This window comes from Martes martes (genome assembly GCF_963455335.1).
Source record: "Martes martes genome assembly, chromosome: 12".
NCBI lineage: Eukaryota > Metazoa > Chordata > Mammalia > Carnivora > Mustelidae > Martes > Martes martes.
The window spans coordinates 22307108-22321475 of NC_137900.1; positions in this window are offsets into that span (position 1 = coordinate 22307108).

The following is a 14368-nucleotide window of genomic DNA, read 5'->3' on the forward strand; positions in this document are numbered from 1 at the left end:
ATAAATGTAACAAAAAAGACCATTGTGAAGGTTCAAGCATGAGTGTTTGTTTGGCATTGTCCACGGAAGAGCTCCAAAGTGATTACTCCTCCTGAGAGTTCCAGAGTGACTGATTACTTCTAATATTCTTCTATGACTTGATTTCATTTCTCTAGAATAGGTCACAAAAGAGAAATGTAAAGGCATTGCCTAATCTTTGAAAAACTTCTCCTGTCTTTACTAAGATTTATTTGGCAAAATGCTAACATTCTAGGGTCATTTGTGGAAGTTGTGTATAAAGCCTTATGTTTAAGAATGGGAGGTAAGGAATTACTGGCTACCACTTTGGTGATTCTGGACAAGTCATTATGATCTTTCAACGTCTTAGTTTCCTTCTCTATTGTGTATAATACCTGTTGTTCCTATACGTGAATGCTCTTGAAGGTGTTGCATGGTAAGTTAATATATACGGAAGCATTTCATAAATGATTAACTGCTACATAAATAACAAAAGAAAGTATACCAACACAGGGCACCTGGGTGGCTCAGTGGGTTAAAGCCTCTGCCTTCATTTCAGGTCATGATCTCAGGGTCTTGGGATCAAGCCCCGCATCGGGCTCTCTGCTCAGCGGGGAGCCTGCTTTCTCCTCTCTCTCTCTCTGCCTGCCTCTCTGCCTACTTGTGATCTCTGTCTGTCAAATAAATGAATAAAATCTTAAAAAAAAAAAGAAGTATACCAACCACTGTAATACCAGTTTGGTACTATGAATTTTGGAGTGATTTATTTATTTTAATCCTTAAATAGGTATTTCTGTATCATTCTTTAAGCTGAAGAGAGGGAAAGAAAAGACATTAGAAAAGGAGACTCCCATAGAATGAGAAATTCATTGTATTTCAAGTAAAAGTCTGCCATATTCAAGTTAATCGTGGGTCTCCTATGCAATTATTGATTTTAGGAAGAATGAGGAAGGAAGGCATAGAAAAATAATCTCTGATGTTTCCCTCATCGAAAGACATTTTGGTGTCTCTTATATTTAATTTATTTAATTGTAATTTATATAAACAGGAAAGTGTTCTTTCAAAAGATAACTGCAATCTTCAGCTGAACTTGGCCTAATGTGTCTTCTTGATTTGGCTAGAGGGTAATTGTAATCTTTATTTTTAATAATGAATTATAAACACTATCCTTCTACTGTAAGTGTAAAAATTTTGGTGTTTCCTTGGGTGCCCTATTTTTTTCATAAACATCTAATCTACAGATAAAAGTTAAAAAAAAGAATTCAGGAAACTAAAATGTTCTATTCCCCTACAAACTACCTGATGCAAGGGCCTTGCTGTAAATCATAGCCTTGGTATTGAATCTGCTGTCTTCCTCACAGAAGTGCACTGATGGGAAATTCAGATAAAATTAAAACTCTGTTTCTCAAAGGACAAGATGTTAGAAATGCCATGGGAATAATTTAATTAGAATTAATAGACACAGATATTGCCATCACATTGGAATGAGCACAAATCTGGAGAAATTTTCTCTCTTCAAGTCCAAGACTCTCTCTGGGCATTGTAAGGGGCTTTGGCATAATTCTTTAATCAAAATTTATTCTAACAAATGAATAAACAAAACAAAACAGCAAGAGGCTCATAAATACAGAGAAAAATCAGATGAGGGTTGGAAGGATGGGCAAAATAGGGGAAGGGGATTAAAAGGTACAAAGTTTCAGTTAAAACATAAATAAATCAAAGGGATATAATGTACAGCATAGAGAACATAGTTAATAATATTGTAACAGTTTTGTATGGTGACAGATGGTAGCTAGATTTATCATGGTAATCACTTCATAATGTATGTAAATGTTGAAGTACTATGTTATATACCAGAAACTGATATAATATTGTATATAAATTATACTTATAAAAAGATTTACTCTTAGTCATTCTCATGAAAAATGCATAGCTTTACTAGTTTGGACAAAGCAAAGGTATTACCAAAACATGCAATGATAGGATGGCTTGTGTTTAATATAAATGTCTCATGAGGAAAGATCATTGGCCTAATGGAGAATAAGGCTAGTTCTAACTTTAGTTAGCTTGCCATGTGTCTTGAAGTAGCAACTTAACTTCTCTTTGCTTTGGCTTTTAATCTCAAAAATGGGGGATTGAAATTTTTATTGTTTTTCTTTCTTCACTGATGAAGCCCTTCTTGTTTCTAACAGTCTCCATTCAGTATTATCTCTTATTCCATTTAGTGATTCTTAATTGAAGTGCTCCTTATCCCTGCCAAGTTGAGAATCACTAGATTATCTCTAAGGTCACTCAGAAGTCAAATTCTGTGTGCCCCAACTTCAGGAGTTCAGTGGAATCTTTTTTAGGCAAGCACTTATATTTCCTATTACTTTCATCTAAGAATGATCAGTGCTCTTGTCAGGCAGATGCTTTTGTTGTTAAGCCACATTTTGTTGTATTACAAAGAACTTATTTTTCTCTTTAGTGTGTCAGATACAGACATCAGAAGTCAGCCTTAAGGATGCCTCTCTATAGAGCAGTTTGGGATCTATATAGCTAAATTCTCAGCCTGAATCAGCTACAAGAAATAGCTTATTCACTGCCTGAATTAGCATTGAAAAACTTTTCCATTTATATGCATTTATAGGAAAGGTGTAAGAAGACATTATAACCTTTCATTAAAGGTTTATTTTAGCCAGTATTTTAAGTTGCATTTTTAAAAATGATTTCTTTTTTTCTTTTTCTTTTTCTTTTTTTTTGGTGGAATTGGTAGTGAAGTACTATTGTTATGAGAAGAGATTTCATTGGCAAGTCCCTCTAATCATAATTGTAAGCTACTGGTTGAATGTCCATGAATGAATTTTAATGAGAGCTATTAAAGAAAAAGGGGAGACAGAACAATGTTATTATTTACTAGGTATCTTTATATGAAAGAGTGTTTGATAAGAGAGCCAGCAGTGCTCCACTACCATTGAAAGAAAGTGGTCAATTTGACTTTGGCCTTTAGAAAGAAGAAATTCTTGGCCCTTAAGATTTGCCTTGGCTGTAGATTGAGGTGCACTTGTCTCTTCTCTACTCTTCTCCTACACTCTTTAACATTTCCAATGAAGTTTGAAATTTTCACTGTCCCGAAGTGATGAGAATGGAAGGCAGTTTTCTGGCCTCTGTTCCTACACACCCTTGTGTATTTCTTTTAGGAGGAGCAGTTTCCCTGATGGGTGATAATATGGAGACACCTTTTGTTTCTCTGGTTTAGAGCTGCATGGTTCTGGGAGCTTGGATTCTATACTTGCTCCTGCCTCCATGTCTGGGGTCTCATTGAGTGAATCAGAGCCCACACCTATCTCTGTCTCTCCTCTCATGGTTCCAGGGTGTGGGACTGCAATTCTGATTAAGTAGGTTTACCCTAATTAGACCTATGTTCTTATTTAAATGGATCTCTCAAGGTCCAGATCTCAGGATGGGGATGAGAATGAGAGAAGAAAATTGGGAGGCCAGAGTTTGGTCCAATGTCTAAGTAATAAAGATCATGTCTTTATTTCCATCAGTTTGACTTTTTATTTCTCAGTTTCTCAATTGGTTTGAAATTTAGATGGGATCGAAGAATGTGAACAATATCATCTTTAAAACCCCAGAAGCCTATTTTACTGTTGTGAACAAGAGATATATGATTATTATTATAGATGTCTTCTTTCTTTGAGCATGTGCTTTAATCAATTTTAACTTTATCTTAATTAAAATTTTATTTTTTGGAGCAGTTTTAGGTTTATAGCAAAACTGAAATGAGGAGATAGAGATTTCTTTTTTTTAAAATTTTTTAAATTTATTTTATTTTATTTATTTAATTATTTATTTTTTAATAAACATATAATGCATTTTTATCCCCAGGGGTACAGGTCTGTGAATCGCCAGGTTTACACATTTCACAGCACTCATCATAGCACATACCCTCCCCAATGTCCATATCCCCACCACCCTCTCCCGTCCCCTCTTCCCCCAGCAACCCTCAGTCTATTTTTTGAGATTGAGTCTTTTATGGTTTGTCTCCCTCCCAATCCCATCTTCTTTCATTTTTTCTTTTCCTACCTACCCCTAAACCCCCCCATATTTCATCTCCACTTCCTCATACCAAAGAGATCATATGATAGTTGTCTTTCTCCAATTGACTTATTTCGCTAAGCATACCACCCTCTAGTTCCATCCACTTTGTCTCAAATGGCAAGATTTCATTTCTTTTGATGACTGCATAGTATTCCATTGTGTATATATACTACAGCTTCTTTATCCATTCATCTGTGGATGGACATCTAGGTTCTTTCCATAGTTTGGCTATTGTGGACATTGCTGCTATAAACATTCGGGTGCACATGCCCCTTCGGAGCACCACGTTTGTATCTTTAGGATATATACCCAGTAGTGCAATTGCTGGGTCATAGGGTAGCTCTATTTTCAGTTTTTTGAGGAACCTCCATATTATTTTCCAGAGTGGTTGCACCAGCTTGCATTCCCACCAGCGGTGTAGGAGGGTTCCCCTCTCTCTGCATCCTTGCCAGCATCTGTCATTTTAATTTTAGCCATTCTGACTGGTGTGAGGTGGTATCTCATTGTGGTTTTGATTTGTATTTCCCTGATGCCGAGTGATGTGGAGCATTTTTTCATGTGTCTGTTGGCCATCTGGATGTCTTCTTTGCAGAAATGTCTGTTCATGTCCTCTGCCCATTTCTGGACTGGATTATTTGTTCTTTGGGTGTTGAGTTTGCTAAGCTTTTTATAGATTTTGGATATTAGCCCTTTATCTGATATGTCGTTTGCAAATATCTTCTCCCATTCTGTCAGTTGTCTTTTGGTTTTGTTAACTGTTTCCTTTGCTGTGCAAAAGCTTTTGATCTTGATGAAATCCCAATAGTTCATTTTTGCCCTTGCTTCTGTTGTCTTTGGCGATGTTCCTAGGGAGAAGTTGCTGTGGTTGAGGTCAAAGAGGTTTCTGCCTGTGTTCTCCTCAAGGATTTTGATGGATTCCTTTCTCACATTGAGGTCCTTCATCCATTTTGAGTCTGTTTTCATGTGTGGTGTAAGGAAATGGTCCAATTTCATTTTTCTGCATGTGGCTGTCCAATTTTCCCAGCACCATTTGTTGAAGAGTCTGTCTTTTTTCCATTGGACATTCCTTCCTGCTTTGTCGAAGATTAGTTGACCATAGAGTTGAGGGTCTATTTCTAGGGCCTCTATTCTGTTCCATTGATCTATATGTCTGTTTTTGTTGCCAGTACCATACTGTCTTGATGATGACAGCTTTGTAATAGAGCTTGAAGTCTGGAATTGTGATGCCACTGAGTTTGGCTTTCTTTTTCAATATTCCTTTGGCTATTCGAGGTCTTTTCTGGTTCCATATAAATTTTAGGATTATTTGTTCTATTTCTTTAAAAAAATGGATGGGATTTTGATAGGGATTGCATTAAATGTGTAGATTGCTTTAGGTGGAATAGACATTTTCACAATATTTATTCTTCCAATCCATGAGCATGGAATATTTTTCCATTTCTTTGTGTCTTCCTCAATTTCTTTCATGAGTACTTTATAGTTTTCTGAGTATAGATTCTTTGTCTCTTTGGTTAGATTTATCCCTAGGTAACTTATGATTTTGGGTGTGATTGTAAATGGGACTGACTCCTCAATTTCTCTTTCTTCTGTCTTGTTGTTAGTGTAAAGAAATGCGACTGATTTCTGTGCATTGACTTTATATCCTGACACTTTACTGAATTCCTGTACAAGTTCTAGCAGTTTTGGAGTGGAGCCTTTTGGATTTTCCACATACAGTATCATATCATCTGCAAAGAGTGATAGTTTGACTTCTTCTTTGCCAATTTGGATGCCTTTAATTTCTTTTTGTTGTCTGATTGCTGAGGCTAGGACTTCTAGTACTATGTTGAACAGCAGTGGTGATAACGGACATCCTTGCCATGTTCTTGACCTTAGTGGAAAATCTTTCCGTTTTTCTCCATTGAGAATGATATTTGCGGTGGGTTTTTCATAGATGGCTTTGATAATATTGAGGTATGTGCCCTCTATCCCTACACTTTGAAGAGTTTTAATCAGGAAGGGTTGCTGCACTTTGTCAAATGCTTTTTCAGCATCTATTGAGAGTATCATATGATTCTTACTCTTTCTTTTATTAATATATTGTATCACATTGATGGATTTGCAGATGTTGAACCAACCTTGCAGCCCTGGAATAAATCCCACTTGGTCGTGGTGAATAATCCTTTTAATGTACTGTTGGATCCTATTGGCCAGGATTTTAGTGAGAATTTTCACATCTGTGTTCATCAAGGATATTGGTCTGTAATTCTCTTTTTTGATGGGATCCTTGTCTGGTTTGGGGATCAAGGTGATGCTGCCCTCATAAAATGAGTTTGGAAGTTTTCCTTCCATTTCTAATTTTTGGAACAGTTTCAGGAGAATAGGAATTAATTCTTCTTTAAATGTTTGGTAGAATTCCCCTGGGAAGCCGTCTGGCCCTGGACTTTTGTTTGTTTGGAGATTTTTGATGACTGTTTCAATCTTACTGGTTATGGGTCTGTTCAGGTTTTCTATTTCTTCCTGGTTCAGTAGTGGAAGTTTATATGTCTCTAGAAATGTATCCATTTCTTCCAGATTGTCGAATTTGTTGGCGTAGAGTTGCTCGTAGTATGTTCTTATAATTGTTTGTATTTCTTTGGTGTTGGTTGTGATCTCTCCTCTTTCATTCATGATTTTATTTATTTGCACCCTTTCTCTTTTCTTTTTGATAAGTCTGGCCAGGGGTTTATCAATCTTATTAATTCTTTCAAAGAACCAGCTCCTAGTTTCGTTGATTTGTTCTATTGTTTTTTTTAGTTTCTATTTCATTGATTTCTGATCTTTATGATTTCTCTTCTCCTGCTGGGTTTAGGCTTTCTTTGTTGTTCTTTCTCCAGCTCCTTTAGGTGTAGGGTTAGGTTGTGTATTTGAGACCTTTGTTGTTTCTTGATAAAGGCTTGCACCGCTATATATTTTACTCTCAGGACTGCCTTTGTTGTGTCCCACAGATTTTGAACCATTGTGTTTTCATTATCATTTGTTTCCATGAATTTTTTCAAATCTCCTTTAATTTCCTGGTGGACCCATTCATTTTTTAGAAGGATGCTGTTTAGTCTCTATGTATTTGTGCTCTTTCCAAATTTCCTCTTATGATTGAGTTCTAGCTTCAGAGCATTGTGGTCTGAAAATATGCAGGGAATGATCCCAATCTTTTGATACTGGTTGAGACCTGATTTATGACCCAGGATGTTGTCTATTCTGGAGAATGTTCCACGTGCACTAGAGAAGAATGTATATTCTGTTGCTTTGGGATGGAATGTTCTGAATATATCTGTGATGTCCATCTGGTCCAGTGTGTCATTTAAGGCCTTTATTTCCTTGTTGATCTTTTGCTTAGATGATCTGTCCATTTCAGTGAAGGGAGTGTTAAAGTCCCCTGCTATTATTGTATTACTGTCGATGTATTTCTTTGATTTTGTTATTCATTGGTTTATATAGTTGGCTGCTCCCATGTTAGGGGCATAGATATTTAAGATTGTTAGGTCTTCTTGTTGGACAGACCCTTTGAGTATGATATAGTGTCCTTCCTCATCTCTTATTATAGTCTTTGGCTTAAAATCTAATTGATCTGATGTAAGGATTGCCACCCCAGCTTTCTTCTGATGTCCATTAGCATGGTACATTGTTTTCCACCCCCTCACTTTAAATCTGGAGGTGTCTTTGGGTCTAAAATGAGTTTCTTGTACGCAGCATATTGATGGGTTTTGTTTTTTTATCCATTCTGATATCCTGTGTCTTTTGATTGGGGCATTTAGCCCATTACCATTCAGGGTAACTATTGAGAGATGTGAATTTATTGCCATTGTATTGCCTGTAAGGTGACTGTTACTGTATATTGTCTCTGTTTCTTTCTGATCTACTACTTTTGGGGTCTCTCTTTGCTTAGAGGACCCCTTTCAATATTTCCTGTAGAGCTGGTTTGGTGTTTGCAAATTCCTTCAGCTTTTGTTTGTCCTGGAAGGTCTTTATCTCTCCTTCTATTTTCAATGGTAGCCTAGCCGGATATAGTATTCTTGGCTGCATGTTTTTCTCGTTTAGTGCTCTGAATATATCATGCCAGTTCTTTCTGGCCTGCCAGGTCTCTGTGGATAGGTCCGCTGCCAATCTAATGTTTTTACCCTTGTATGTTACAGACTTCTTTTCCCGGGCTGCTTTCAGGATTTTCTCTTTGTCGCTAAGACTTGTAAATTTTACTGTCAGGTGAGGAGGTGTGGACCTATTTTTATTGATTTTGAGGGGCATTCTTAGCATCTCCTGGATTTGATGTTTGTTCCCTTTGCCATATTAGGGAAATTCTCTCCAATAATTGTCTCCAATATACCTTCTGCTCCCTTCTCTCTTTCTTCTTCTTCTGGAATCCCAATTATTCTAATGTTGTGTCATCTTATGGTGTCGCTTATCTCTCAAATTCTCTCCTCGTGGTCCAGTATTTGTCTCTCTTTTGCTCAGCTTCTTTATTCTCTGTCATTTGGTCTTCTATGTCACTAATTCTTTCTTCTGCCTCATTCATCCTAGCAGTAAGAGCTTCCATTTTTGATTGCACCTCATTAATAGCTTTTTTTATTTCAACTTGGTTAGATTTTAGTTCTTTTATTTCTCCAGAAAGGGCTTTTATCTCTCCGGAGAGGTTTTCTCTAATATCTTCTATGCCTTTTTTGAGCTCGGCTAGAACCTTGAGAATCGTCATTCTGAACTCTAGATCTTTCATATTACCAATCTCCGTATTGATTATTTCCCCAGCCTTTGGTACTGCCTCTTGTTCTTTTTTTTGTGGTGAGTTTTTCCACCTTGTCATTTTGTCCAGATAAGATTTGCTTTCTCCTCCGGTAGAATTCTGCTGTTATTGGTGAGTGAAGTTGGTCTTGGCTGGGTTTCTCGTTGAACTTCTGGGGGAGGGGCCTGTTGTAGTGATTCTCAAGTGTCTTTGCCGCAGGCGGAATTGCACCGCCCTTTCCAGGGGCCGGGCTAAGTAATCTGCTCAGGTTAGCTTTCAGGAGTTTTTGTTCCCTGAGCGCTTTCCATAGAGTTCCGGAGGATGGGAATGAAGATGGCAGCCTCCCAATCTCTCGGCCCGGCGGAGCCAAGAGCTTGGGGTTCCGCTCCTCAGTGCACCCTCAGAGAAAAGCGCCCAACTGCCCCGCCTCCCTGGCCTGCGGTTACCCCTGGAGGAAAGCAGTCAATTGCTGGCACTTGGAGAAAAGCACCCGGTCACTTCCGTCTCCACGGCCTCTGGCCGAGTTCCGAGCCCACCCAGCCTGCAACTGGCACAAGGTAACCCTGGGCTGAGAGCTCACTCCTTGGCTTTGTCACTGTAGCTGTCTTCCCTGCTCTAATACCTGCGAGCTCAGACAGGTATACTCAGACACCCCCGGTCCTTCTGTGACCCCACGGGACCTGGGGTTATGCTGACCCTGCCTGGGCTTCCCCCCAAGTTAGCCTCTGGAGCGATGTCCCTCCATGGAGCAGACTTTTAAAAGTCCCGATTTTGTGCTCCATTGCTCCGCCGCTTGCTGGGAGCCGGCCCCTCCCCCCGCAGGCTGTCTTCCCGTCACTTTGGATTCACTTCTCCACAGGTCCTACCTTTCAGAAAGTGATCGATTTTCTGTTTCTAGAATTGTTGCTCTTCTTCTCTTCGATTTCCCATTGGATTTATAGGTATTCACAATGGTTAGATAAGCTATCTAGCTGATCTCCTGCTACCAAATGTCTTCTCAGCCTGCTACTTCTCCACCATCTTGACTCCTCCCCCCCAGGATATAGAGATTTCTTATACACTTCTTGAACCTATACATGCATTACTTCCCACATTATCAACATCAGTCACCAGATTGGTACCTTTTTTTTTTTTTTAATCAAGAAAGAACCTACATTTAATCGATATCAAAATCACCCAGACTCCAAAGTTTACCTTAGGGTTTGCTCTTACTCACTATTGTGAATTTTGTAGGTTTAGAAAAAAGTATGATGATATATATCCATCATTATAATATCATACAGAATACTTTCACTGCCTTAATTATCCTCTGTGTACTGGATATTCTTCTCTTCCCCCCTCTCTCTGCCCTTAGTAATCTTTTTATTGTGTCCATAGTTTTGCTTCTTCCAAAATATCATTTAGTTGGAATCATACAGTATGTAGCCTTTTCAGATTGGCTTCTTTCACTTAAAAATATGTATTTAAGTTTCCTGCATTCCTTTTCATAGCTGCTATTTCTTTTCAACATTGATTAATATTCCATTGTCTTGCTGGACCACAGTGTATTTATCCTCTCACATACTGAAAGACTTCTCGGTTGCTTCCAAGTGTTGGCAATTGTGAAGAAAGTTGCTATAAACATCTAAACATCTATATGTAAGTTTTTGTATGGATGTAAGTTTTTAACTCGTTTGGGTATATATCAAGGAGCAAAATTGCTGAATTATACGGTAAAAGTATGTTTTGTTTTGTAAGAAACTGCCAAACTGTCTTCCATTGTAGTTGTACCATTTTGTATTTCCACCAGCAATGAAGAATTACTTTGGCTCCACATCTCACCAGCATTTGGTATTGCCTGTGTTCTGGATTTTGGATATTCTAATGGACATGTAGTGGTGTGTCATTGTGTTAATATGCATTTTTCTGACAACATAAGATGTGGAGAATCTTTTCATATGCTTATTTGCCATATGTTATCTTCTTTGATAAAGATCTTTGGCCCATTCTTAAAAATCAGGGTGTTTTCTTACTGTAGAGTTTTAAGACTTCTTTGTATATTTTGGATAACAGTATCAGGTGTGTCTTTTGCAAATATTGTCTCCTACTCTATGGCTTGTCTTCTAATTCTCTTGACATTGTCTTTCACAGAGCAGGAATTTTTAATTTTAGTGAATTCCAGCTTATCAATTATTTCTTTTTTTTTTTTTTTTTTTTTTTCAATTATTTCTTTTATGGATCGTATTTGTATCTAAAAGGGTATCACCATACCCAAGGTCATCTGGGTTTTCTCCTGTTATCTTCTAGGAGGTTTATAGCTTTGCATTTCACCCTTAGGTCTATTATTCATTTTCAGTCAATTTTTGTGAGGTTGTATAGTCTTGTGTCTAAATTTATTTATTTATTTACTTTTGTTTATGGATATCTACTTGTTCCAGCACCATTTGTTGAAGAGACTATCTTTGCTCCGTTTAATTGCCTTTGCTCCTTTGTCAAAAATAAGTAGACTATATTTATAGGAGTGTATTTCTGGCCTCTGTATTGCGTTCTACAAGTTCTACTTGTCTGTTCTTTCTCAGTGTGTTCTACTACACTGTCTTGATTACCCGTCTTGATTACTGTAGCATTGTAGTAGATCCTAAAGTTGGGTAGTGTCAGCCCTCCAATTTTTTTTCAATATTGTGTTGACTCTTCTGGGTCTTTTTCTCTCCATAGAAACTTCAGTATCAGTTTGTCAACATCCATAAAATAACATGCTGGAGGTTTTTTGGGGGATTGCATTGAATCTATAGATTAATTTAGGAAGATCCAACATCTTGACAAGTCCTTTTATCTATGAGCATGGAATATCTGTCCTTCTATCTAGTTCTTCTTTGATTTTATTCATCAGAGTTTTGTGGTTTTCCTCAGAAAGATCTTATACATATTTTGATATATTTATACCTAAATATTTTGTTTTGGGGTGCTATTGTAAATGGTATTGTGTTTTAATTTCAAATTCCACTTGTTCATTGTTCGTCTGTAGGAAGACCATTGACTTTTGTATATTCACCTTATATCCTGCAGCCTTGCTACAATTGCTTATCAGTTCCAGGAGTATTTTTGTCATTTTGTATTTTCTATACAACCTATCATGTCATCTGCTAAAGTCAGTTTTGTGTTCTTCCCAATCTGAATACATTTTTATTCTTTTACTTGCCTGATTTCATTAACAAGGATTTCATACATGGTTTTGAAAAAGAGTGGTGAGAAAGACATCTCTGCCTTGTACCTGATCTTAGTGGAAAAGGTTAGACTTTCTCATGAATAAGTATGATGTTAGCTATAGGTTATTTGTAGATAGTCTTTATCTATGAGGATGTTCCCCTCTATTCCTAGTTTACTAAGTTTTTATCATGAATAGATGTTGGGTTATGTCAAATGCTTTTTCAGCTTTTTCAAATGATATGATAATGTGATTTTTCTTTTTTGGTCTGATGATGTAATAGATTACATTACTTGATTTTCAAATGTTGAACCAACCTTGTATACAAGAGATAACCTCTCCTTGGTCATGATATATAATTCTTTTTATTCTTTTTGGGAGTTCAATTTGCTAATATATTTTTGAGAATTTTTGCATCCATGTTCTTAAGATATTGGTCTATAATTTTATTTTCTTTCTGTGTTTTTTTTTTTTTTTTAATCTGGTTTTTAGTGTTGGGGTAATGGCAACTCCATAGAATGAGTTAGGAAGTATTCCCTCTGTTCTATCTTCTGAAACAGATTATAGAGGACTGGTATAATTCCTTCCTTAAATAGTTGAAAGAATTCACTGGTGAACCTAACCTATCTGCTTTGTTCTTTCTGTTTTGTAAGATTATCAATTATTGATTGAATTTCTTTAATACATATAGGCCTATTTAGATAATCTGTTTATTTTTGTTTGAATTTTGGCAGATTGTGTCTTTCTAGGAATTGGTTCATTTCATCTAGGTTATCAAAATTGTGGGCATGGAGTTATTCATGGTATTTTATTATTATTTTTTTTTTAATTTCCAAGGAATCTATAGTGATTTCTCTCTTTCATTTTTGATATTGGTAGTATGTGTCCTCTCTCTTATTTTCTTAGTTTGCCTGGCTAGAGGCTTACCAGTTTTATTGATCTCTTCAAAGAACCAGCTTTTGGTCCGCTTGCTTTTCTCTATCGATTTTCTATTCTCAATTGCATTGATTTCTGCTCTAATTCTTAGTAGTTTCTTCTTTTTTGTTTGATTTAATTTGCTCTTCTTTGTCTAGTTTCCTAAGGTAGAAACTTAAATTGCTTATTATAGATATTTCTTCTTTTCTAATATATGCAATCACTGTTATAAATTTACCTCTATGTACTGCTTTTGCTGTATCCCACAAATTTTTGATGAGTAGTATTTTTAATTTTCATTTAGTTCAAAATATTTTATTTTTTTAAGATTTATTTATTCATTTTAGAGAGAGAAAGAGTGGGAGGAGGGGCATAGGGAGAGAATCCTCAAGCAGACTCCCTGCTGAGTGTGGAGCCCAATTCAGGGCTCAATCCCATGACCCAAGTTGAAAGGAATAGTCACCCAGGCACCCCATAGTTCAAAATATTTTAAAATTCCTCTGGAGATTTCTTCTTTGACCCATGTGTTATTTGTAAGTGTGTTGTCTAATCTCTGTGTAGTTTGGGATTTTTAGCTGTCTTTCTGTCACTGATTTCTAGTTTAATTCCACTGTGTTCTATGAGCAGACATTGTATGATATTTTTAAAAAATTTGTTAAGGGGTATTTTATGGCACAGAATGTGGTCTATCTTAGCAAATGTACCATGGAAACTTGAGAAAAATGTGAATTCTGGTTTTGTTGGATGAAATAGTCTACAGATGCCCATTGTATCCAGTTGATTGATGGCATTATGTTCTTACTGATTTTTTGTCTGCTTGATCTGAGAGAGATGTTGATGTCTCCAGTTATGATAGTGGATTCATCTATTTTTCCTTGCATTTCTATCAGTTTTTGCTTTATGTAGTTTGACTCTGTTGTTAGGGGCATACATGTTAAGCATTATTACATCTTTTTGGAGAATTGACTACTTCATCCTTACATAATGCCTTCCTTATCATGGATAACTTTCTTTATCTGAAGTTTTCTTTCTCTGAAATTAATACAGCTATTCCTGCTTTCTTTTGGTTCATATATCTATGGTATATTTTCTCTATCCATTTACTTTTAATTTATATGTGTGTTAATGTTTAAAGCGGGTTTCTTGTAGACAAAGTATTGTTGGGTTGTGTTTTTTGATTTGCTCTGACAATTTCTGTTTTTTAATTGGTGTGTTTAGAGCACTGATAATACATTTTAACTTTATTCATGAAGAGTTTGACTGTGAAACAATAAAGTTGTGTCTGTATCCTAGGACTTAGTCTTAAATAAAATGAACATCATGTATTTTTAAATTTTGATATAAATATCCTGCAATTATTCCATATAAAGTAGAATTTAGCATAACGTTAGTCCACCTTAAAGTTCCAAATGAAAGGATTTATATGCTGTACATTTTAATAATTCAACATATATCTA